General features: G+C 35.1%; 1 protein-coding gene across 2 annotated transcripts in view; it reads right to left on the minus strand.

Annotated features, from left to right (window-relative positions):
• Positions 1-23,131, minus strand: part of LOC111056377 (polypyrimidine tract-binding protein 1) — a 496,090-nt gene extending 472,959 nt beyond the window's left edge. Inside the window, exon 1 of one of the 2 annotated variants that reach the window (XM_039439855.1) lies at positions 22,903-23,131. The gene's annotated coding sequence lies outside the window, so the exon portion shown is untranslated. The remainder of the gene's footprint in view (positions 1-22,902) is intronic. The other variant, XM_039439854.1, reaches the window with a different exon arrangement.
• Positions 23,132-23,438: the final 307 nt, after the last annotated feature.

The raw sequence follows: 23,438 nt of genomic DNA on the forward strand, positions 1-23,438 counted from the left end.
GCAGACAGTGAGCCAGACCTGATAACAGCGCTCACACTCACATTCCGGGACGACACGTCACGGTACATAGGACGAAGCTCTATATTTATTTAGGATTTTTTTCTAGAACATTTAAATTGATGAATTATTTATTAATTTTTGATTAAACATAACAACAGGTCAATGTAACTTACTAAGCGCGAGGTCTACTGTTCACAGAACTACTAGTTTCCCAATTTTCCCAAAATATCCCAATGGAATTGATTTATCTCAGAAATTTCTCCATTCACAAATTTCTTTCATGCGAGCAGCTAATGATAATAGACCACTATGACGTCACTCCTATTCAGAGGCTATTTTCGAATTCTCAAATTATTTTCAAATTTCGCGGCAAAAAATGAGTGTGGGTTCCGGTTGACTGCCCCTTTTTAGGGACCGAGGGGGCTCCTATATCTTTCAAAAAGTAGCCTAACTACTTCCGGCCGGACTTCTTTTGAGTTTGTGTTTCTAATTTTGATTTTATTTTCCATCTTCCATTTTTCTGTCGTTTGCTAATTGGCATAGATGATATAGAGGTGCGGTGACATTATTATGGAGTATGTTTAAAAAACAGATGACAGAGAAAACATTCTAAAGCTTGTTAACTACTGCTTCAAGACAGAGAAGACATATGGAGAGGTCCACGTTATAATGGCAGTCTTTGAATAACATTTGTGTAGCTATCCTTGTCTATCATTCGACAAAGCAGATAGCTCTATCCTTCTCTACGTCCACAACTTTGCCAGATTGTTTCTTGTCAATATTGCAGTATAATTGACCGAGCGAAATGAGGTCTAAAATTCAAGTCGACGGTTTGGCATTTCTCTTAATGTTTAAATAATGTTTATATGTTGCGCATTTACGGCGAAACGCGGTAATAGATTTTCATGAAATTTGACAGGTATGTTCCTTTTTTAATTGCGCGTCGACGTATATACAAGGTTTTTTGGAAATTTTGCATTTCAAGGATAATTTAAAAGGAAAAAGGAGCCTTCTTCATACGCCAATATTAGAGTAAAAATCAGACTATGTAATTATTCATCATAAATCAGCTGACAAGTGATTACACAGATGTGTGGAGAAGCCAGTCTATTGCTGTATTTCCATAAGATCTATAGTTTCAATCAGGTGCTTGTGGATGAGAATACTGCGTGAAGTCTACTGTTCACAGAACTTCAAGTATTAAAACAAAATATCTCATCTAAATTTTGAAACTTTTATATTTAATCACTGAAAAATGTAAGCTCATTTCCTTGACGAATAGAATATGTTTCATTGTTTCAAACACGAATAAACAGTTGATATTACTTCAGATATACTAGTAAAGTATCAATTAAGTAGAATATTCTTAATAATTATTGTAGATAAACAGTATAAGAGGCTATATGAAGAAGAAATACAGGGGTGTAATTGAAATCATAGTATTTAGTTTCTGATTGATTACAGGAAAAGGTGAAGAGATAGAAGACGGAGCGATGGGGAAGAAGAAGATGGAGAGGGAGAAGGAGAAGAAGGAGACAGGAGAAGAAGAAGACGAAGAAGAAGAAGAAGAAAACAGGAGGAGGAGGAGGAGGAGGAGGAGAAGAAAAAGAAGAAGGAAGAAGAAGAAGAAGAAGAGAAGAAGAAGAAGAAGAAGAAGAAGAAGAAGAAGAAGAAGAGAAGAAGAAAGAGAGAAGACAGAGGGGAGAAGGAGCAGAAGAAGAAGAAAACAGGCAGAGAGAGAAGAAGAGAAGAAGAAGACAGGAGAAGAAGCAGAAGAAGAAGAAGAAGCAGAAGAAGAAGAAGAAAGAAGAAGAAGAAGAAGAAGATGAAGAAAATAGAAATCCAGCCTACGGTAACAATACGAACAAGATAGCCAAATAAACAACAGGTGGTCTGTGTTACAAATGGACCATGATACGGCGGTGGTTGAAATGACATCGAAGGGAATGAGAGTGAGTCAGAGAGAGAGTGAAGGAGGGAGAGTGAGAGAGAGAGTTAGGTAGTTAGAAGGAAGAAGAAGAATGATTAGAGGGTGGTGAAGAAGAAGATGGAGAAGAACAAGAAGCAGAAGAACAAGAAGAAGAAGAAAACGAAGGAGGAGAAGGAGGAGGAGAAGGAGAAGAATGATGAGGAGGAGGAGGAGAAGGAGAAGAAGAGAAGGAGAAGCAACAGGTTAGTGGTCCATTGATCTGCAGACCACATTGTAACTCTAGCGAACAGCGTTCAATCTTATCTAATTAACTAGCTAAGATGTTCGCACCCGTTCACATCTCAATACTACACTAATCTGTCTTGTTAAGGTGCGTACAGATATACGCGCCGCGAACATGAGCAATTCACTTTTAGTCAGCTGTTTATATCTGTATTTTTACAGAAACGGTAAGATACAGATATAAAAAGCTTGACATCAGCTGATTAAAAGTGAATTGCTCATGTTCGCGGTGCGTATATCTGTACGCACCTTTAGATTCAACTCGAGATCTTATTTGAAACATGGAGGTCAATAAAGGGAGGTCCACGTTATAATGGCAGTATTTGATTAACATTGTTGTTGCTATTCTTGTCTATCATTCCACGAAGCAGATAGCGCTATCCTTTTCCAGCTCCGTACTGATCGTTTTTCAACAATGTAGAAATATAATTTATCAACAAAAAATTCATTCTCAATCATGGAAATCTATTATTGAACTAGCTGACCCGGCGAACTTCATACCGCCAAATAGTTTAATGCATCTTGAATGAAAAAGACTAAGAAATTGTCAAAAAAACACTGATTTATTGATAATTAGAAAGACCGGTTCGGTTATTACACCATTGTCAATCAATGGTGTAATAACTGGAACCGGTCTTTTTAATTATCAATGAATCTGTGGTTTTTTGACAATTTCTTAGTCTTTTTCATTCAATATGAATAATTACCACAATATCAACTTCTCAACTACACAAAAAGTTTAATGCATCTCATGACAAACTTTAGCCGGATGCACACCTGAGGAGGCGCGATGCGACATTTTATTTAGATAGATAATTTTCCAACTGCAAAATTAATAATTTACTAAAAATCAATTAATTCTGAACACCGAAGACTGCACAATTATTCGAAACAAAGCAATGTCTTTAACCTGAGGCCGCATCGGCACTACTGGATGGTTACACACACAACATTCATTTTGTTTTTAGTCGACGCGTTTAGAATGAAATACATTGGCGGTTATGGAGCAGCACACATTCTTGTCTACTATCTACCGACGGCTGTTATTTATTTATTTATTTATTTATTTATTCAAGGTGATACACATACTATAATTAGGAAAGAAAAAACAGGCAATTGCCCAAAACTTCTTCAGTTCCTGGATTTTCACATATTAAAAATAGTCCAAACAATTAGGTTAAGTTCAAATTTTGATTTCTGCCAAAGTTTCCGCACCATCCGAGGAAGATAACACAGATATAAAATTGATTTTGAATTTTACAATGTTGATATAAAGCCGAAAAACAATAATCAATACTCGAATCACTGATAATTGAAACATTTTCACGTAATTTTACAAAATTTAGAGCCGAAAAAATAGAACTTATTATTCAGCACAGCTATATATGACGTAATGATTATAACAGCTGATTTTTATTTGTGTGTGTGGCCAGCTCACAAAAATCTTCTCCCACAAGGACTACATGTAAACTTTGAAGTACCATAGGAAAGAGTCCTGAAGTCGGATTATAAATTTGATAGGCCATAAACCTGGTCCTGAACATAACAAACACAACTAAAAAAGAATCATCGGATTCGGTGCACACATAAAAAAGTTATTGGATGTCAAAATTTGAGGCTCGATTTTACTTTCCTTGCCCTATTACCATAGGTAAGGAAAGTATTGCTTTCCGAAAAAAATTAAGGTACCCCAATTTCTAAATTTCTATACGTTTCAAGGTCCCCTGAGTCCAAAAAACTTCGGGTATTGGTCTGTATGTGTGTGTGTGTGTGTGTGTGTATGAGTGTATGTGCGTCTGTGTACACGATATCTCATCTCCCAATTAACGGAATGACTTGAAATTTGGAACTTAAGGTCCTTTCACTATAAGGATCCGACACGAACAATTTCGATCAAAAGCAATTCAAGATGGCGGCTAAAATGGCGAAAATGTTGTCAAAAACAGGGTTTTTCGTGATTATCTCGAAAACGGCTCCAACGATTTTGATCAAATTCATACCTAAAATAGTCATCGATAAGCTCTATCAACTGCCACAAGTCCCATAACTGTAAAAATTTCAGGAGCTCCGTCCCATCAATGCAGATAGATTCCCAATTTTCAGGCTTCAGATACAATTAAAACAAAAAAAAATCAAGTGGTGTAGATTGAGCATGAAAATCTCTACAATTAATGTTCAGTAACATTTTCACCTAAAATTGAAAATAAGCTTTAAATTCGAAAAAAATATGATTATTCAATTGCAAATTATTGTTGATTCTATTAAATCATTCACTATAAAGAGATAGCAGATCTCATGTGTGTCTCCAGCGTTATTGCCCTGTCACCAGCTGGCTCAAATCTTTGAATAGTAGACTTGAGATGCGCGGGAACACTAGCGTCAGGTGATCAATTCTCATAACGTCAAGGAAAGTTGTGTGAGTGCGCCACACCAGATTTTTATTTCTGTGTGTTGCCAGCTCACAAATCTTCTCCCACAAGGACTACATGTAAACTTTGAAGTACCGTAGGAAAGAGTCCTGAAGTCGGATTATAAATTTGATAGGCCATAAACCTGGTCCTGAATATAACAAAACACAACTAAAAAAGAATCATCAAATTCGGTGCCCACATAAAAAAGTAATTGAATGTCAAAATTAGAGGCTCGATTTTTATTTATAAAATAATGAACGTCGTTCTCAAATACGACAAGAATAATTATTGTATAATGATAGTACAAGATTCAATGCTGATCCAAAAACCAAAAGTTATTAGATCTAGAAAATCAAATGAAATAGAATAATTACTAATAGAAATCTTTCTTCCTCCTAGACAAGACCAATAACCTCTAAACAATATTCCATTATATTTTTCCCAGTTACGACTACACCATGTACAATATTACGTCCACTCATCATTTATTGCTGAAAAATCATCAATAAATATCATATTGTTCCATTTATGAGAAACAAATTGAACAATAAAATATGGTTTGTTCAGAGTACATGTTTTGAAAATTTGAAATTTGAAATTTACTGTGAAACGTTTATTAGTGCTGTAACACCAATATCAGGCCCCTGATTGGCTTATCATGATTAACTTTTTGCTATAGTTGGGTCCACGTTATAACGGCAGTGGAGAAACATAGAACAACAGCTTTGTCGATTCTCTCTCTTCTCACTGCCTTCTATAGAGGATAAATGATACCGGTATATCTAATGTAATATCAACTGTTCATTCTTGTTCATAATAATCAATTATATTATATTTGCCAAGAAGATATAGTTTTCAATGATTCAATAATAGATCTCCATGGTTGAGATTAAGTATTTTGTTGATGAATTATATTTCCACATTGTTAAAAAACGAGATGGTGATGTAGCGGAGGTAGGAAAGAATATTGTTATCTTCTTTGTGGAATGATAGACAAGGATAGCAAAACCAATGCTAATCAAATACTGCCAATATAACGTGGACGTCACTCTAGTTAAAATTCTTTACAATATAAATCTATATATATATAAGCGAAATGGTACTCACTCACTGATTGACTGACTGACTGACTCACTCACTCACTCGCAGAACTAAAAATCTACCGGACCAAAAACGTTCAAATTTGGTAGGTATGTTCAGTTGGCCCTTTAGAGGCGCACTAAGAAATCTTTTGGAACTATTTTAACTCTAAGGGTGGTTTTTAAGGGTTTAAAGTTCGTCTTTTAGCAAGTATATTCTTCTTATTCTCTTAATTATAATTGAAAAATGTCCATACCATATGTTAATATAGAACTATAATCTAGAGGTACTCTCCTCTTCGAAACAGTTGTTAACTGGCAACTAAATTAATAATTTTGTCAGGTTGGCATTAAGTTGAGTTGACTTTGTTAGGTTGGCACCAAGTTGAAGATTGAAATGCATTTATCGCGGAATGGGCACTGCTACTTCAATCAGAGCTATTCCTGGGAATACTATATTACTATCCGTCATGCTCGCTTCGCTCGCCATATCCGTTTAGCCAGACGTTTAGTCTGGACCCCCGACTGGATCGTCCTAACATATGACAAAAATGCTCAAATGAAATAAAAATGCTCGCTTCGCTCGCCTGCTGATCTCATTCTGGACGATCCAGTCGGGGGTCCAGGGGGCGGAGCCCCCTTGCTAGACGGATATGGCGAGCGAAGCGAGCCTGACTGCTAGTAGGTTATATAGTTCATAGTGATACCTCTAGCTACCTTTGGACTGTTGTAAAAATTAGAATAGGAACCGTTTTGAGCGTAAGTTAGCTTGTGTTACTTTTCTGTAAGTTGTGTGATTCTGAATAATTGAATAAATAAATATTTCTCCCCAATAAATGAGAAGTGATATACAAAAAATAGTATATCTTTATGAACCGATTTTTCAAGTAGTAGCATTTGATACTTTACATCTAGAGTGGATTTGCGAGGGAGTTGGTTTCATAGAACACCTGCCATCTCAATAATGAATTCATAGTCACATTTATGCTAGTTGTCTGATAGCATAAATGAGTGTTGTTTATGCTGAGACACAGCATAACTGCATAAATTTAATGCTTCTTGGATCATGAACTGTACGATGATGTAGGGTTGTAGCCTATTAACATGTTTTGTATAAGATCTATAAATTGAGTCTTTATTTGAAAGATCTTTGCGTTAGCTCATGGGGCGAAATGTAAGAAATATTTTCAGTTCACAATAAATCAATAGTGAAGTTCACGTTATAATGGCAGTATTTGTTAAATTGGTGTTGCTATCATTTGACAAAGCAGATAGTGATATCCTCTTTTAGCTCCACATATATGTTTCGATTTTAACAGTTTAGAAATATAATTCATCAACAAAAAACTTAATCTTAACCATGGAAATCTATTATTGAATCATTGAAAACTAGTCTATATATTATCCTCTTGACGAATGAAATACGCTGTTCTCCAAATCTTTGTAGAGAGTGAGTGGGGAGGATATTTTTAATATTCTTTCCGAAGAATGGACATTGATATGTCCAAAGCTCAGCCAATTTATGTAGATGCATAACAATATAATTATCTATAGTTATTATATTACAAATTACTTTTTCATATCATATACAGTTCAATAATTATTTTCTTAGTCTATATTATGTAAATTCATCTATAATTTTGCTGTATTGTGAGCTATTGTATATAAGTGTATAAGCCAGTATATATTGTAATCTACATAAATAAAGTACTCAATCAATCAATCAATCTTTCCACACTGCCATTATATTGGACATCACTGGAGAGTAAAACATACAATTAATAGTATCTTACGTCACAAGGACGGAAAGGTGCCTTTTGCAGGCGAGAATGATATTTATAGTCGAGGCGTTAGCCGAACCTAGAATTTCATTCAAGCACTGTAAAAGACATTCACGTCCAAGTAACGTACACTATTTTTTGTCATAAGTAGTTAACAGCCAACAAATACCTGTAGGGCTTCGTTTCGGGAGGGGAACTGAATCCTTCCAGCCTGTATAACTTGGTAACCAAGCATTTTCGGACCTATGTTAATTGGAACTTCTTACTTTCCTTGCCCTATTACCATAGGTAAGGTAAGTATTGCTTTCCAAAAAAAATTAAGGTACCCTAATTTCAAGTTTTCTATATGTTTCAAGGTCGCCTGAGTCCAAAAAAATGATTTGTGTGTGTGTATATGTGTATGTCTGTGAACACGATAACTCTATTCCTAATCAACCGATTGACTTGAAATTTTAAACTCAAGGTCCTTATACCATGAGGATTCAACGATAAGAAATTCAATTCAAAATGGCGGATAATGGCTAAAAAAAACATGTTTTTCACGGTTTTCTCGAAAACGGCTCTAACAATTTTCTTCAAATTTATACCCTAGATAGCAATTTATAAGCCCTATCAACTGACATGAGTCTCATTTCTGGGAAAATTGCAGGAGCTCCGTAATATTCCTGAGAATGAATTTTGTTAAATTTCTATCACAATTTTCTCAAAAATAACTTGGCCAATTTTTTTCAAATTCATACCCTGTATAGTTGTTTATCAGCTCTATTAACTGGCATGAGTCTCCTCCCTGGGAAACTAACAGGGGGTCCACCCCATCCCTGAGAAATTTACTTTGTAGCCTCCTTCTCGTGCGTGAGGTAAGTAGGTAGAGCAGTTTATTCAAAAGAACACATGTCGATATATTTGTAGAACAGCTGTTTTGACAACTTTTAAAAAATCCTCCAATTTCATAATTCAAACAAAGGAAAATGTACTCTGAAAACAATAACAATAGTATAATCATAGTTCTAATCATAGTTCACATGTCGATATTTTATTTGTAGAACAGCTGTTTTGACAACTTTCAAAAAATCCTCAAATTTCATAATTCAAACTAAGGAAAATGTACTCTGAAAACAATAACAATAGTATAATCATAGTTCTAATTATTTAGCCGCCAATCGGCATAATGTTATTCCCCGAAATTATCCTCGTTTAAGAATGAGGCTTTTAGATCAATGAGCAAGGAAAGTTGTGTGAGTGTACCACACCAGATTTTTTCTTCTTTCGTTGAGAGGAATCACACCCTGACGTATGGGCATTTTTTTCAGAACATTCTATATATTTGTTTATAAAACCTACTCTATCCTATTCCATTATCCATATCCTATTCCATATCCTATTCCTTGATAGAGAGTTAGTGGGGAGGATATTTTTAATATTCTTTCCGAAGAATGGACATTGATATGTCCAAAGCTCCGCCAATTTATGTAGATGCATAACAATATAATTATTATCTATAGTTATCATATTACAAATTGCGTTTTCATATCATATACAGTTCAATAATTATTTTCTTAGTCTATATCATGTAAATTCATCTATAATTTTGCTGTATTGTAAGCTATTGTATATAAGTGTATAAGACAGTATATATTGTAATCTACATAAATAAAGTACTCAATCAATTCCTCTAAAAATCAGCGTGTTTATGGAACGATGTTTGGGCATCTATACAGTCTAAGATTTTATTCAAGAGGCCTCAATAGATAATAGAATCCTAGAGTAAAGTGAGTTCACCTCTAGAGCAAACAGCATACATACATTATGTATCTAGGTCTGTGATAACAGTTACAATATTCGACAACGATACCTTTTGAAAAGTTTGTAAACACTTTAGTAATTCGAACGACAGCTCAAAGCGCTAAACATTGAACACGTTTTTTTTGTATCACAATATCTTTTCAAACGTTGGCATCATCAATGGTAATGACATGTATTGTTCCCACACCTATCTTTCTTTTTCCATCTTCTTCTTCTTCTCTTCTTCTTCTTCTTCTTCTTCTTCTTCTTCTTCTTCTTCTTCTTCTTCTTCTTCTTTCGCTTAGTTTCCAACTTCTGCTTTTACATTCGTTTCTCTCTTTTCAGTTTATTAACGTCCTCCTCCAGGTTGTTCCGTGTTCCGTGTTCCTAGTTCACAGTGTTTTCTCCCTTTTTATCAATCAATCATTTATTTCTTTCCAAAACATACATGAAAATGTACATGAAAAAGTCAAAAACTAAAAACTAACTTAAAGCTAAATTCCTCACTACCCGATCTATTATTCTCTCCACATATTCTTCACCTTTTTTGTTCCCTATGTCTTTATTTTTTATTGATTGATTGATACAATAAGTACATAATCAAAATGATAGGGAGAGGAAAAATAAGGTAACCTTGTGCTATTCCTCTCCCAAATTCAGATAAGGTTACACACAGTCCGAAATAAGTTAAGTCTTGTAGTTGTTCACTTCACAAAATTTTCAGTCCTCAAGTATTTTCACAAAGTAGATTTTCTCTTCTCTTTAAATCTTCTGCTTCATCCTTCCACATCCCTTTCATTTTCATTACTCAACGTTTCCTACGTCATAACTTAGTTATAGTTATAGTTACTTATAGTTTTTCCAAACTATATTATTGACCGAGCGAAGAGAGGTCTAAGATTCAAGTCGACGGTTTGGCATTTCTCTTAATGTTTAAATGTTTATATGTTGCGCATTCACGGTGAAACGCGGTAATAGATTTTCATGAAATTTGACAGGTATGTTCCTTTTTTAATTGCGCGTCGACGTATATACAAGGTTTTTGGAAATTTCGCATTTCAAGGATAATATGAAAGGAAAAAGGAACCTCCTTCATACGCCAATATTAGATTAAAAATTAGACTATAGAATAAATCATCATAAATCAGCTGACAAGTGATTACACAGATGTATGGAGAAGCCAGTTAATTGCTGTATTTCCATAAGGTCTATAGTTTCAATCAGGTACTTGTGTATGAGAATACTGCGTGAGGTCTACTGTTCACAGATCTACTAGTGTACTACCAGGAAACGCGTGCACACAAGGGTCTATTCCAAAGAGCACAGCGAGAAAGAGATAGCGCTATCCGCTTTGTTGAATGATAGACAAAGATAGCAATACCATTGCTAATCAAACACTGCCATTATAACGTGGACCTCACTATAGAATTGTAACAAGAGAAAACTTTTGCCTTTGACAACTTCTGAATAGCGTTGAAAATATGACACTCACAACGTTAACTCGCCTATTTATCATTATTTTTGTCATACATTTGTTGAAATAACTGAAAAATAGATTGGAGAATTCTGTGTTCACTTCATAATAGCATGGAGGAAACAGGAAGGAATATACTTTCTGTGACAATTTCAGTAACTAAAAGTAATAATACTTATCATTTTATAATAAACTAGCTTTGAGGCTTGCTCCGCTCGCCATATCCGTCTAGCCAGGGGGATCCGAACCCTGGACTCCCGACTGAATCGTCCAAAAATGACAAAAATGAGATCAGCGGGCTCGCTTCGCTCGCCAAAAACGCAGATTTTTGGCGTATCTTTGGTGTTATTTCAAATTCCTTCTCAGACAACATTATTACACCCTAGCTCAGCTTCTGTACTAAATTTGAACAATTTCTGTTCATTTGTTCTCGATAAATCTGAGAAAAAGCAAAAAACGCTAATTTTGGGCGTATTTTTGACGTTATTTCAAATTCCTTCTAAGACAACATTATTACTCCCTATCTTAGCTTCTGTACTAAATTTGAACAATTTCTGTTCATTTGTTCTCGATAAATCTGAGAAAAAGCAATGAAACGCTAATTTTGGGCGTATCTTTGACGTTATTGCAGATTCCTTCTAGCACAGCATTATTACACCCTATCTGAGCTTCTGTACTAAATTTAAACATTCCCTGTTCATTTGTTCTCGATAAAGCTAAGAAAACACAGCCAAGATTTTGGGCGTATCTATGGAGATTTTTCCAAATCCGTTCTTAGTGCGCCTCTAAAGGGCCAATTGAACATACCTACCTTGGGCCATATTGAACGTTTTTGGTCCGGTAGATTTTCAGTTCTGCGAGTGAGTGTCAGTCAGTCAGTCAGTGAGTGAGTGCCATTTCGCTTTTATATAATTATATAGATTCTGTAATATAATTACAGTAACTGACTTGTTTGTATTCAGGAGTGAATACAGTTTGATAAAAAACTACAAAGCCATCTTTTAATGTATGATTCTATAGTACTTAAAGAGTGGAATGTTCATCTACAATATAGTAAAGAAAAGAAGTGGCACATACACGTACGGGATATGAAAATCCCGCATCAAAATTTGACGCATCATTACGTCTCAACTACTCGACAGATTAACTTGAAATTTTGCATATAGACTCTTAATTAACCGAGGATGGTTATAGGTCTATTCTCAAAATTCTTCAAGATTCAACCACGTCAAGTTTTCATTTTGTCAAGTTCTAAAATAGACCTTTTCGAAGCACAAGTTTTCTGCTAGCCTATATATATATAAGCGAAATGGCACTCACTGACTGACTGACTGACTGACTGACTGACTCACTCACTCACTCACTCACTCACTCACTCACTTGCAGAACTAAAAATCTACCGGACCAAAAACGTTCAAATTTGGTAGGTATGTTCAGTTGGCCCTTTAGAGGCGCACTAAGAAATCTTTTGGCAATATTTTAACTCTAAGGGTTGTTTTTAAGGGTTTAAAGTTCGTCTTTTAGCATGTATATTCTTCTTCTCCCAATCTCTTAATTAGAATTGAAATTTCCATATCATATGTTACTATAGAACTATAATCTAGATAGAGTACCTCTTCGAAACAGTTGTTAACTGGCAACTAAATTAATAATTTTGTCAGGTTAGCATTAAGTTGAGTTGACTTTGTTAGGTTGGCACCAAGTTGAAGATTAAATGCATTTATCGCGTAAAAATTGATTGGGCACTGCTACTTCAATCCTGGGAATATTATATTACTAGCCGTCAGGCTCGCTTCGCTCGCCATATCCGTTTAGCCAGACGTTTAGTCTGGACCCCCGACTGGATTGTTCTAACATATGATAAAAATGCTCAAATGAAAAATGCAGGCAAGCGAAGCGAGCCTGCTGATCTCATTCTTGGACGATCCAGTCGGGGATCCAGGGGGCGGAGCCCCCTGGCTAGTCGGATATGGCGAGCGAAGCGAGCCTGACGGCTAGTAATATCATAAAGTAAAGAACTGGCTCATACACGTAGGAGAAACCAGTATCACCCTAGGTAGTGTATAGCTATCCTATACACTAATCTTGGGTATCACTTATCCTCTATAGAAGACAGTGAAAGCCAAAGAATCGGCAACACTGTTACCCCATCTTTCTCCACTGCCATTACAACGTGGACCTCACTAGACCTCTACCCTGTCAGCCCCAATCAACCCTCTTCCAATTAACTCACCCTCTCAACTTTCGAGATAATAGGAAAACAGTAGTATCCCAATAATTGCAACACGGGAACAATTAGTGGCCCAACCGTGTATGTAATGATTACATGTGTGTAGTACAGTACATGTGTGTAAATATGTAAATGTGTGTGTAAATGTGTGTACACATGCCCCCAGGAACCACAAATTGATTGCAAAAGTATCATCATCTCACATGTGGTCAAAATTCCCCGCTACAAAAGGTGACTCGTTTCCATTTCCAGTAATTATTTCTTGAAAATTGATACCAGTTGTCTAACCATAGAGAGGTCCACGTTATAATGGCGGGGGAGAAAGACAGGAGAACAGCGTAACCGATTCTCTGCCTTGTCAATACTTTTCTATAGAGCCTATCTGACGTAATAACAAAAGAAAAGTATATATTACACTTGTCAATCCTTTCAATATCCATATTCCAATCTATTAGTATATTTACTTCAACACACATTGTACAAAAGTCCATAAATCATGCTGGTACATTCATGGTAATTAGTATAGTAATTCATAATTTTCATTGACTAATAAACACCCACATAATCAATGAACGTGAATACACACATCTGCTGTTGTAGTAATTATTTGCTCTGTAAATATAATGTTGTAGACCTATATTGAGTATCACTGTAATAAATCATTTTGAACCATTACAACTGAATTATACTATTATCTATCAATAGCTGAAAACTACAAATTATTGTTGTTGGCATATTTAAAATTTAAATTTGAGAATCTACTTTGTGAAAATAATCAAGGACTGAAAATGTTGTGGAGTGAACTAAGACAAGACTTGACCTATTTGGGACTATGTGTAACCTCATCTAAATTTGGGAGAGGAATAGCACAAGGTTACCGTATTTTTTCTCTCCCTATCTTTTTTGATGATGTACTTGTTGTATAAATCAATAAGGGATAAAATGAAGAATATTACTGATGGGAAAACATAGATTGATCTTAACTCATCTATAATATAATAAAGGAAATAACTTTTCCCCACACTGCACAGAAAGCAGCTGTTTCCCAGTCTCTACATAGATCTGAAAGACATTGTTTGCAGACGACTCTCGTCTGACGTCAGAACAGGTTTCTTTCTGGCTAAAGAGTACCCTTTCCGGCCGCTAACATGGAAATAAGAAAGGTGAAAGCTTTTCTTTTTGTTATGAAAAATTTCTCATTTGTGAAAGAGGAATGGTCTTTAGCATTGGAAGCTAATGTATCGGATTTTCGGAAAGATATTCCAAGCCAGGGCGGAGCTTTGTGATGACTTGAATAGATGTTGGAACGCCCACGAAACGTGGAGACCCACGAAACCGCCTAACTTTTTGGCGACAGCTATATCTGTAGTGTGGCGAAAAATATCGTACACGACTCTCTCAGAAAGGTGTTTACGGTATTCGAATAACATATTCCCGGGCTCGGCAAGCCTCGCTCGGGAAACTATCCTCATACCATAAACACTAACTTTCTGTGCTTGTAGCGTAATATACTATGCTTATACATGTAGGGGATAGGAAATTCACGAATGTCGCATCATCACGTCTCAACTACTCATCTGATTAACTTGAAATTTCGCATACAGATTCTTAATTTACCGAGGATGGTTATAGGACTATTCCTAATCCTTCAAGATTCCAGTAGGTCAAGTTTTCATTATGTCAAGTTTTCAATTAGTCCCTGGCGGAGCACAGGCTACCTGCTAGTAATATAATAGAGGAAAAAATCTGCTTATACACGTAGGGGATAGAAAATTCACGAATGACGCATCATCAAGTCTCAACTACTCAACTGATTAACATGAAATTTTGCATATAGATTACTCATAAATTTATGATGGTTCTAAGTCTATTCCTAATCCTTCAAGATTCCAGTAGGCCAAGTTTTCAGTTTGTCAAGCTTTCAATCAGTCCCTCGCGGAGCACACGTTACCTGCTAGTAATATAATAGAGGAAAAAATCGGCTTATACACGTAGGGGATAGGAAATTCATGAATGACGCATCATCAAGTCTCAACTACACAACTGATTAACTTGAAATTTCGCATACAGATTCTTAATATACCGAGGTCAGTTATAGGTCTATTCCTAATCCTTCAACATCCCAGTAGGTCGAGTTTTCAGCTTGTCAAGTTTCTAATTAAACCCTTGCGAAGCACGGGTTACCTGCTAGTCATAAAATTACATCAATGCTCCTCCCCATTGAAACAATACTGACATATTAAAGTGAATCTATCATATTCCAGCTGCAGCACTTGTGAGGTTAGTTTTGAGCAGCCACTCATTAATTATTTTCATTAACATTATTGAGTGTGTGGTAGGTTGGGAAAGCCGGGAAATGCAGGGAAAATGCTCGGAAAAGCGATCATGTGTAGCTGGCCTCTCGGTATGGTCTGGTGAGCAGTCGAGTGGTGCTTCAATTGCTTTCTCTCTCTTACACTCGCTTGTTCTCTCTCACTCACTCTCTCCCACTCACTACCTCTCTCTCTCTTAGTCACCTCCTATCCAATTTCCAATTTCCACACACATTCTCTATTTCTCTTCCTATTTCAGACACTCTCTATCCCTTATTCTCTACAGAGTTAGTGGGGAGGATATTTTTAATATTCTTTCCGAAAAATGGACATTGATATGTCCAAAGCTCCGCCAATTTATGTAGATGCATAATAATATAATTATCTACAGTTATTATATTACAAATTGCTTTCTCATATCATATACAGTTAAATAATTATTTTCTTAGTCTATATTATGTAATTCATCTATAATTTTGCTGTATTGTAAGCTATTGTATATAAGTGTATAAGCCAGTATATATTGTAATCTACATAAATAAAGTACTCAATCAATCAATCAATCTACTAATATTCCTCTCTTGCAATCTCTCATACTATATATTTCTCTCTCTTTCTCACTCTCTCACATTCTCTCGCTCACTCTCTCTCTCTCTCTCTCGCTTACCTCCTATCCAATTTTCACTCACATTCTCTCTCTATTTCTCTTTCTACTTCAGTCACTCTCTATCCCTTATTCTCTACTGATATTCCTCTCTTGCAATCTCTCATATCATATTTCTCTCTCTCTCTCTCTCTGTAGCCCAAGTACCTCTCAAACTAGACCACATTTACACTGTTTTTTCTCTCACCCACATTCTCTATTCATCTATCCTTCTCAATATTTCTCTTTCCCTCTATTTTCATTTCTCTGTCTCCTTCATTTTCCTCTCTCACTATTAGCTCTTCTCTTCTCATTTCAGTGTCCTCTCTCTCTCTCTTTCTATTTCCATGTCACCCTTATTTTCTTTTCCCTTATTATGCTTCCACCACTCCATTTCCTCTTCATTTTTCAATTTCTCTCACAATCTTTATCACTATTTTTCTCTCCCTTTTGTAACACTCTCTCTTTATCACCCTCACACTCACCCTCACCTGTTGCTCACTCTTCTTTGACTGTTTCTCTCTCTCTGTCTCTCTCTCTCTCTATTTCTCACACTCTCTCTCTCTCTCTCTCTGTAGACTGTAGAATGTAAGGGTGCACTCTAGCTCATTATCTTCGTATCGATGACTTTCAGTAATACTGTTTTGTTGAACAATATTATGATCATGTAGTCTCCATATTATTCATTGGATGAAGATGATGATGATAATTATGATGATGATGGAAGAGGGAGATGCTGTTGATTATGATCATGATTGAACTAATGATGACCCAAATGTATAGCAGACAATACATACACTGTACAGAGACTCCTGTGAATTTTCCCAGTGCTTAATACAGCACTGCTTTGTATTACATTGAATTTAGGACGTTGAATGCACCGTTTATTGTTTTTTTACTATAGTGACGTGCACGTTATAATGGCAGTGGAAAGCCGATTCTCTGCCTTGCTACTGCCTCCTATAGAGGATAGCTGATACCGATATTATCTTATGTAATATCAACTGTTCATTAATTTAACTGTTTTTTCTTTTCCGATCATTGTATTGTTTGTGCAATAAATAAACAATTACTGTTGGAAATGATCAATTACATTTTACTCGTCAACAGAATATATTTTCTAATGATTTGATAATCAATTTCCTCAATAATTGAGATTGATTATACATGTATTTCATTGTTGAAAGACGATCGGGCATCGTTACGGAGCTAGAGAAGAACAGTGCTACCTGCTTTGTCGAACGATAGACAAGGATAGCAACACCAATGTTAATCAAATACTGCCATTATAACGTGGACCTCAATATAATGATCATAACAGTGTTTCTCATCCAACTAGAGAGAACTGTGTGAAGAAAAACTTTGGGTAAATCTGCTCCTTCAAATATTACAGTGAAATAATTAGAGCACATGAACATTGCAATTTATTTCTCAATACAATTTCACAGTTCAATCTATGATACAAGCATCGTTGACAATATTTCTTTGATTGAAAATAGTGAAGATGTCTTCCTCAAAACTGAAAAAAAACTTATAAGAGTGAAGATATTCCTTAAAAATTATTGAAGAACTTCACGATCTTACAATATTATTACAACAAGGATAACCCAAACAGGTACAGTATAATACTGTATCTTCAACCTGCATCATAAAATATTATTATATGTTTTTTTACAAGCAATTCATCATCAAACGGTGATAATCACGAAACGTTCGAAGTGGGACCATAATCATCATCATCATCATAATCAACATAAATTCGATGACGTCACGCTACCAAAAAACAGCAACAAACGTGACTTGGCATGATGAGTCATCATCACGAAATTCCTCCTGAAGAAGAAGAAGAAGAAGAAGAAGTAGAAGAAGAAGAAGAAGAAGAAGAAGAAGAAGAAGAAGAAGAAGAAGAAGAAGAATAAGAAGAAGAAGAAAGAAGAAGAAGAAGAAGAAGAAGAAGAAGAAGAAGAAGAATAAGAAGAAGAAGAAGAATAAGAAGAAGAAGAAGAAGAAGAAGAAGAAGAAGAAGAAGAAGAAGAAGAAGAAGAGGAAGAAGAAGAAGTACTAGCTAGAATAAAAAGTGGAAAAAGTAGGCTTACAACTAGCTTGTTAGCAGACAGTACCTGATTCTTGTATTTATAAAAATAAATTTCTCTTTCTCACACCCAACATAACATAACACTAACTAATAAAAAATCAAATGAAGCTGTTTAAGTTTCTCAGCGCCGTTTTAATATGTCCTAATTTCTATGGCATCATCATATTTTTATCTCCATTGATGCCTACTTGTGAATGGATTACAAGTGTTGTATGCATGACACAATCCGTAGTCATGTTCACTTGAAACTGTTTGCAATCCTTATAATATAACACATAAATGCTTCCCATTAAACCAAAGCTTAAAGTGAACCAACTGTGGAACCTGCAACACTGTTCAGAGTACTGTGCAAGAATTAAGTGTTAAGTCATCCTTGTTTATTGCAGTATCTCTTCCATCAAAACAATAACTCAATATAAAATTGATTACATCATCATCTTCATAATAAAACCATTGCTATGGTGAAAGTGATATTTTCGAGCTCAAAATTTAAGTGATTTTATTCTATATTTTGTGAATATTTGAAGTTTGGTTTTTGTTTTAACGGAAGTTTTATTATCAATTTATCTAAATTTGAAATTCTTTGTTTTATTCTGATTCATAGTTTCAGATTATAGATTTGGTGTTGAAATTGAAGTAAACATAACCTACATAATATTTGGACGATTTGTGACAAAATCAGGAAATTGAAGAAGTTTTGGGCAATAGCCTGTTTTTTCTTTTCCGACTATTGTATTGTTCGCTCTATCTAATAAATAAATAAATAAATAATCCATGTTTCTAACATCAGAATCATTAATATGACATCATCATGGAAAGGATACTATTCTATATCCTTTCCCAAGAGTCGATAAGTATTTGACCGAACGAAGTGAGGTCTAAGATTCAAATCGACGGTTTGGCATTTCTCTTAATGTTTAAATGTTTATATATTTATATGTTGCGCATTTACGGCGAAACGCATGAATAGATTTTCATGAAATTTGACAGGTATGTTCCTTTTCAAATTGCGCGTCGACGTATATACAAGGTTTTTGGAAATTTTGCATTTCAAGGGTAATATAAAAGGAAAAAGGAGCCTCCTTCATACGCCAATATTACAGTAAAAATCAGACTATAGAATTATTCATCATAAATCAGCTGACAAGTGATTACACAGATGTGTGGAGGAGCCAGTCTATTGCTGTATTTCCTCAAGGTCTATAGTTTCAATCAGGTACTTGTGGATGAGAATACTGCGTGAGGTCTACTGTTCACAGAACTACTAGTGATAACTCTTCTTTATAAATGGTGAATGGTATGAAATTTGACAGGTATGTTCCTTTTCAAATTGCGCGTCGACGTATATACAAGGTTTTTGGAAATTTTGCATTTCAAGGATAATATAAAATGAAAAAGGAGCCTCCTTCATACGCCAATATTACCGTAAAAATCAGACTATAGAATTATTCATCATAAATCAGCTGACAAGTGATTACACAGATGTGTGGAGAAGCCAGTCTATTACTGTATTTGTATAAGGTCTATAGTTTCAATCAAAGACATTGAAGAGGTATGCATCTTTAAGCTGGGTTTACACAAAAGTTATTAACAAAATGGTTATAACTTAATCCTTATAGATTCTATTAAATTGAACGGAAGCTGACAAACACATATGTTCATCATGTGTATGATAAGTTATGTTCAATCTAATATAGCTAAAAGGATTGAGTTATTAACATTTTTTAAATAAATTTGGTCTAATCGCAGCTTTAAGGTCTTTGGTCTCAATATTTTGCTTTGCAGTCATGTTATTATTATTTATGCGTGCCCATCAGTATCAATATTCTCACATTCAAAAAAAACTAATTTAATAGGTGAATAAAAATAAACAAATGAACTAAATAATGCTGGAGAAATTATAATATTTTTGATTCTAAAAAATTAATTTTCATCCGATAGAAAGATCATCACGGAACTGGATGAATTATATGAAATACAAAATTCAAACGTGAACTGAGGTTGATAACATTTTAAACAGTTGACATCTGGTACTTGTGGATGAGAATACGTGAGGTCTACTGTTCACAGAACTACTAGTATTTGTTGAAACAACGCCGATTTTACACTATTACAATACTATGTTATCGATATTGAAATTGCATTCAATCTTAATTCTGGTTAACTACTCTTCAAACTTTGAGAAATTCGTTTAATAATTATTTGCTATACTGTCATTTTTATTGTAAATTAGTGTATAAGCCAGAATATGTTGAGAGACAAATGAATTACGAACTCTAATCTAATCTCTCTTTCACTGTCTCATATTTCTCATTTATTTCTTCAAACACTCAATCATGCTCTCACTCCCTCTCACATTCATGATACAGTTACTCACTGTTCTGTATCTTTCTCTCCTCACTCTCACTCTCTCTCTCCTCATTCTCTCTCTGTCTCTTTTGTATCTATTACTATCTCTCTATCTGTCTCTTCTGTATCACCCTCTCTCTCTCTCTATCTGTCTCTTCTGTATCTATCTCTCTCTCTCTCTCTCTCTTTCTCTTTCTCTCTCTCTCTCTCTCTATCTATTTTCTCTCTATCTATTATTTGGTAGAGAGTTAGTGGGAAGAATACTTCGAATATTCTTTCCAAAGAATGGACATTGATATGTCCAAAGCTCCGCCAATTTATGTAGATGCATTACAATATTATCCATTTTATATATAGTTATTACAAATTGTTTTTTTTTCATATTATATACAGCTCAATAATTACTTTCTTAATTTATATTTTTAAATTCATCCATAATTTTGCTGTAATGTAAGCTATTGTATATAAGTGTATAAGCCAGTATATATTGTAATCTACATAAATAAAGTAGCCTACTCAATCAATCAATCTATCTGTCTCTTCTGTATCACTCTCTCTCTCTCTATCGGTCTCTTCTGCATCTATATATCTCTCTTTCCGTATCTATATATCCATCTCTGTATCTGTCTTTTCTGTATCTATCGTTCTTTCTCTTTATCTGTCTGTCTCTCTGTCTCTTTTGTCTGTCTCTATCTATCTCTCTGACTCACTCTCTCTCAATAACTCATACTCTCTCCAAAATCAGAATCAATGGCCTTCTATTGACTGCTATCTCTAGACCACAGAGTCAAAACTGTAGCCCAGAGATTGAAATTCAATCAAACCAAACAGAGTTCACATACAGTGAAAGTACTATACTCTGTACACACACACTCTCTCTCTATCTGTCTCTCTCTCTAACCCTCTGTCACTCTCTCTCTCTGACGCACAATTCTGCTGCAATCAAAATTGAAAACCGCATTTTCGTCGGGTTGCGTTGAGTTGTGGTTTCACTTATTCATATATAGGCTCTGTTGTCAAATGGTTAGCTGCTGCTTTTGCCTGTCGATTGCTATATTTGAAGGCCGGCCTTTCTCCCAATACAATACACCGATATTTCGGCCCAAATCTACCAATTTCTCAATCGAAAACCAATATTCTCCGCCCCAAATACTAGGGAGCACTCCATTGTTTCAAAAAAGCTACTGAAACTCTAAGCTCATAGAGAGTCAATGATTAATTTGTCAAGAAGTAGTTAAAAAGTTTTGTGAGCAATACCATTTATAGAGAAGAGTTATCACTAGTAGTTCTGTGAACAGTAGACCTCACGCAGTATTCTCATCCACAAGTACCTGATTGAAACTATAGACCTTATGGAAATACAGCAATAGACTGGCTTCTCCACACATCTGTGAAATCATCACTTGCCAGATGATCTATGGTGAATAATTCTATAGTCTGATTTTTACTCCAATATTGGCGTATGAAGGAGGCTCCTTTTTCCTTTTATATTATCCTTGAAATGCAAAATTTCCAAAAACCTTGTATTTACGTCGACGCGCAGTTGAAAAAGGAACATACCTGTCAAATTTCATGAAAATCTATTACCGCGTTTCGTCGTAAATGCGCAACATAAAAACATATACACATTAAGAGAAACGCCAAACCGTCGACTTGAATCTTAGACCTCACTTCGCTCGGTCAATTAGAAGATATCCCATAGGTAGTTTATGTTCCAAATCTCAAGTCGATGTTGTGTTAACTCAAGCCGATTACTGTCGATTACTGTCCAATATTACTGTGTTGTTGGGTTGAGAGTGTACGAACGGCACAGTATGAGAGACTACCAGCGTCACAAAGCTCCACCAAAAAAAACTACGTGGACTTTCAGCTTGAATTAAGAGTGAAATTTCCAACATAAACTCCCTATACCATTGGATATCTACATTATGCTATATTTTCTCTACATTTTCTCTATTTTTTTTTTATCGAAAATCTAAGTGATTCACATAAGTCTGAGATTTTTACAGGTTGAAGAAATTTTGATTCTACCACGTCAGATAGTTTTAGATTGTCATTCTTAAACATTTCAAATCAAATGAGAGGAAGACAATTTTCCTGGAGTGGAGGAAAACCAGATTCCCTCAATAGTAATGTAAAGCAAAGAGTCCACTCAAAAGTTCTCCCAAATGCCCAATTTCAAGTATATTTTCTTTTCTCTAATAGGATCTTCCCTGGAGATACTATAGTACTTGAGGGATATGAAAACAGTGCCTCAAAAATGAATAAGAAATTAATATGAATGTTATTTGAATCAAAACTCGAAGGAAATAGTTAGCAATTAGAAGACATCGAATGATATCGGTGATGATAGATCAATGAAAAAATATTTTAATAGATAAATTGAAAAGAAAACATGAGGAATGAATCAAATCCTTATAATTCATACGGAACAGGAAATAATTAAATAGCTATAAGGAGACGTCAAATGAAACAAGTCCTGATAAAGCTATAAACAAACAACGAAATAAATAAATTGAAATGAATAAACTCACGTGATAAAACGCCAAATAGAAACAGGAAAACCAACTAAACAAACACAAAACACTTCAACTGATAGTACAAAAATGATAACGCAAAAAATCCCCAAAATTTTCAAAAAATTCTCACAAAAATCCAACAAATCTCTAAGTTTTCCACACTCAAAACTCGAAAACTCGGACTCAAAATTTGAATTTTTCAAAAGTCGTCTTTGATGTGAAGACAAAAACTACCGTACTAAAAATGCTCTCAAGTCGCGCCCAGACCGGCATGTGTGGCAGTGCTGCCAACCTAGTTGACAGTAGACACGAAATATCCCTGTCAAACCAAGGACGACCATTTCAAATTATCAAGAAATCCCCGGTTGTCTGCTGAGAGGAAACTCGAATAACTTAAGATACTGAGTTATTTTAAAAGATACGTAATGTATCAAAAAAATGAAGAACTGTGTAAAGGGTGAAGTCATAAAATAAACAATCTTACCGCAGGTTGCACTGCTGGTAATCATACATATATCTTTACACTGCATCAAACTAATTATATTTTCAGA

The sequence above is a fragment of the Nilaparvata lugens genome, chromosome 13, assembly GCF_014356525.2.
Source record: "Nilaparvata lugens isolate BPH chromosome 13, ASM1435652v1, whole genome shotgun sequence".
In the NCBI taxonomy this organism is placed as follows: Eukaryota; Metazoa; Arthropoda; class Insecta; order Hemiptera; family Delphacidae; genus Nilaparvata; species Nilaparvata lugens.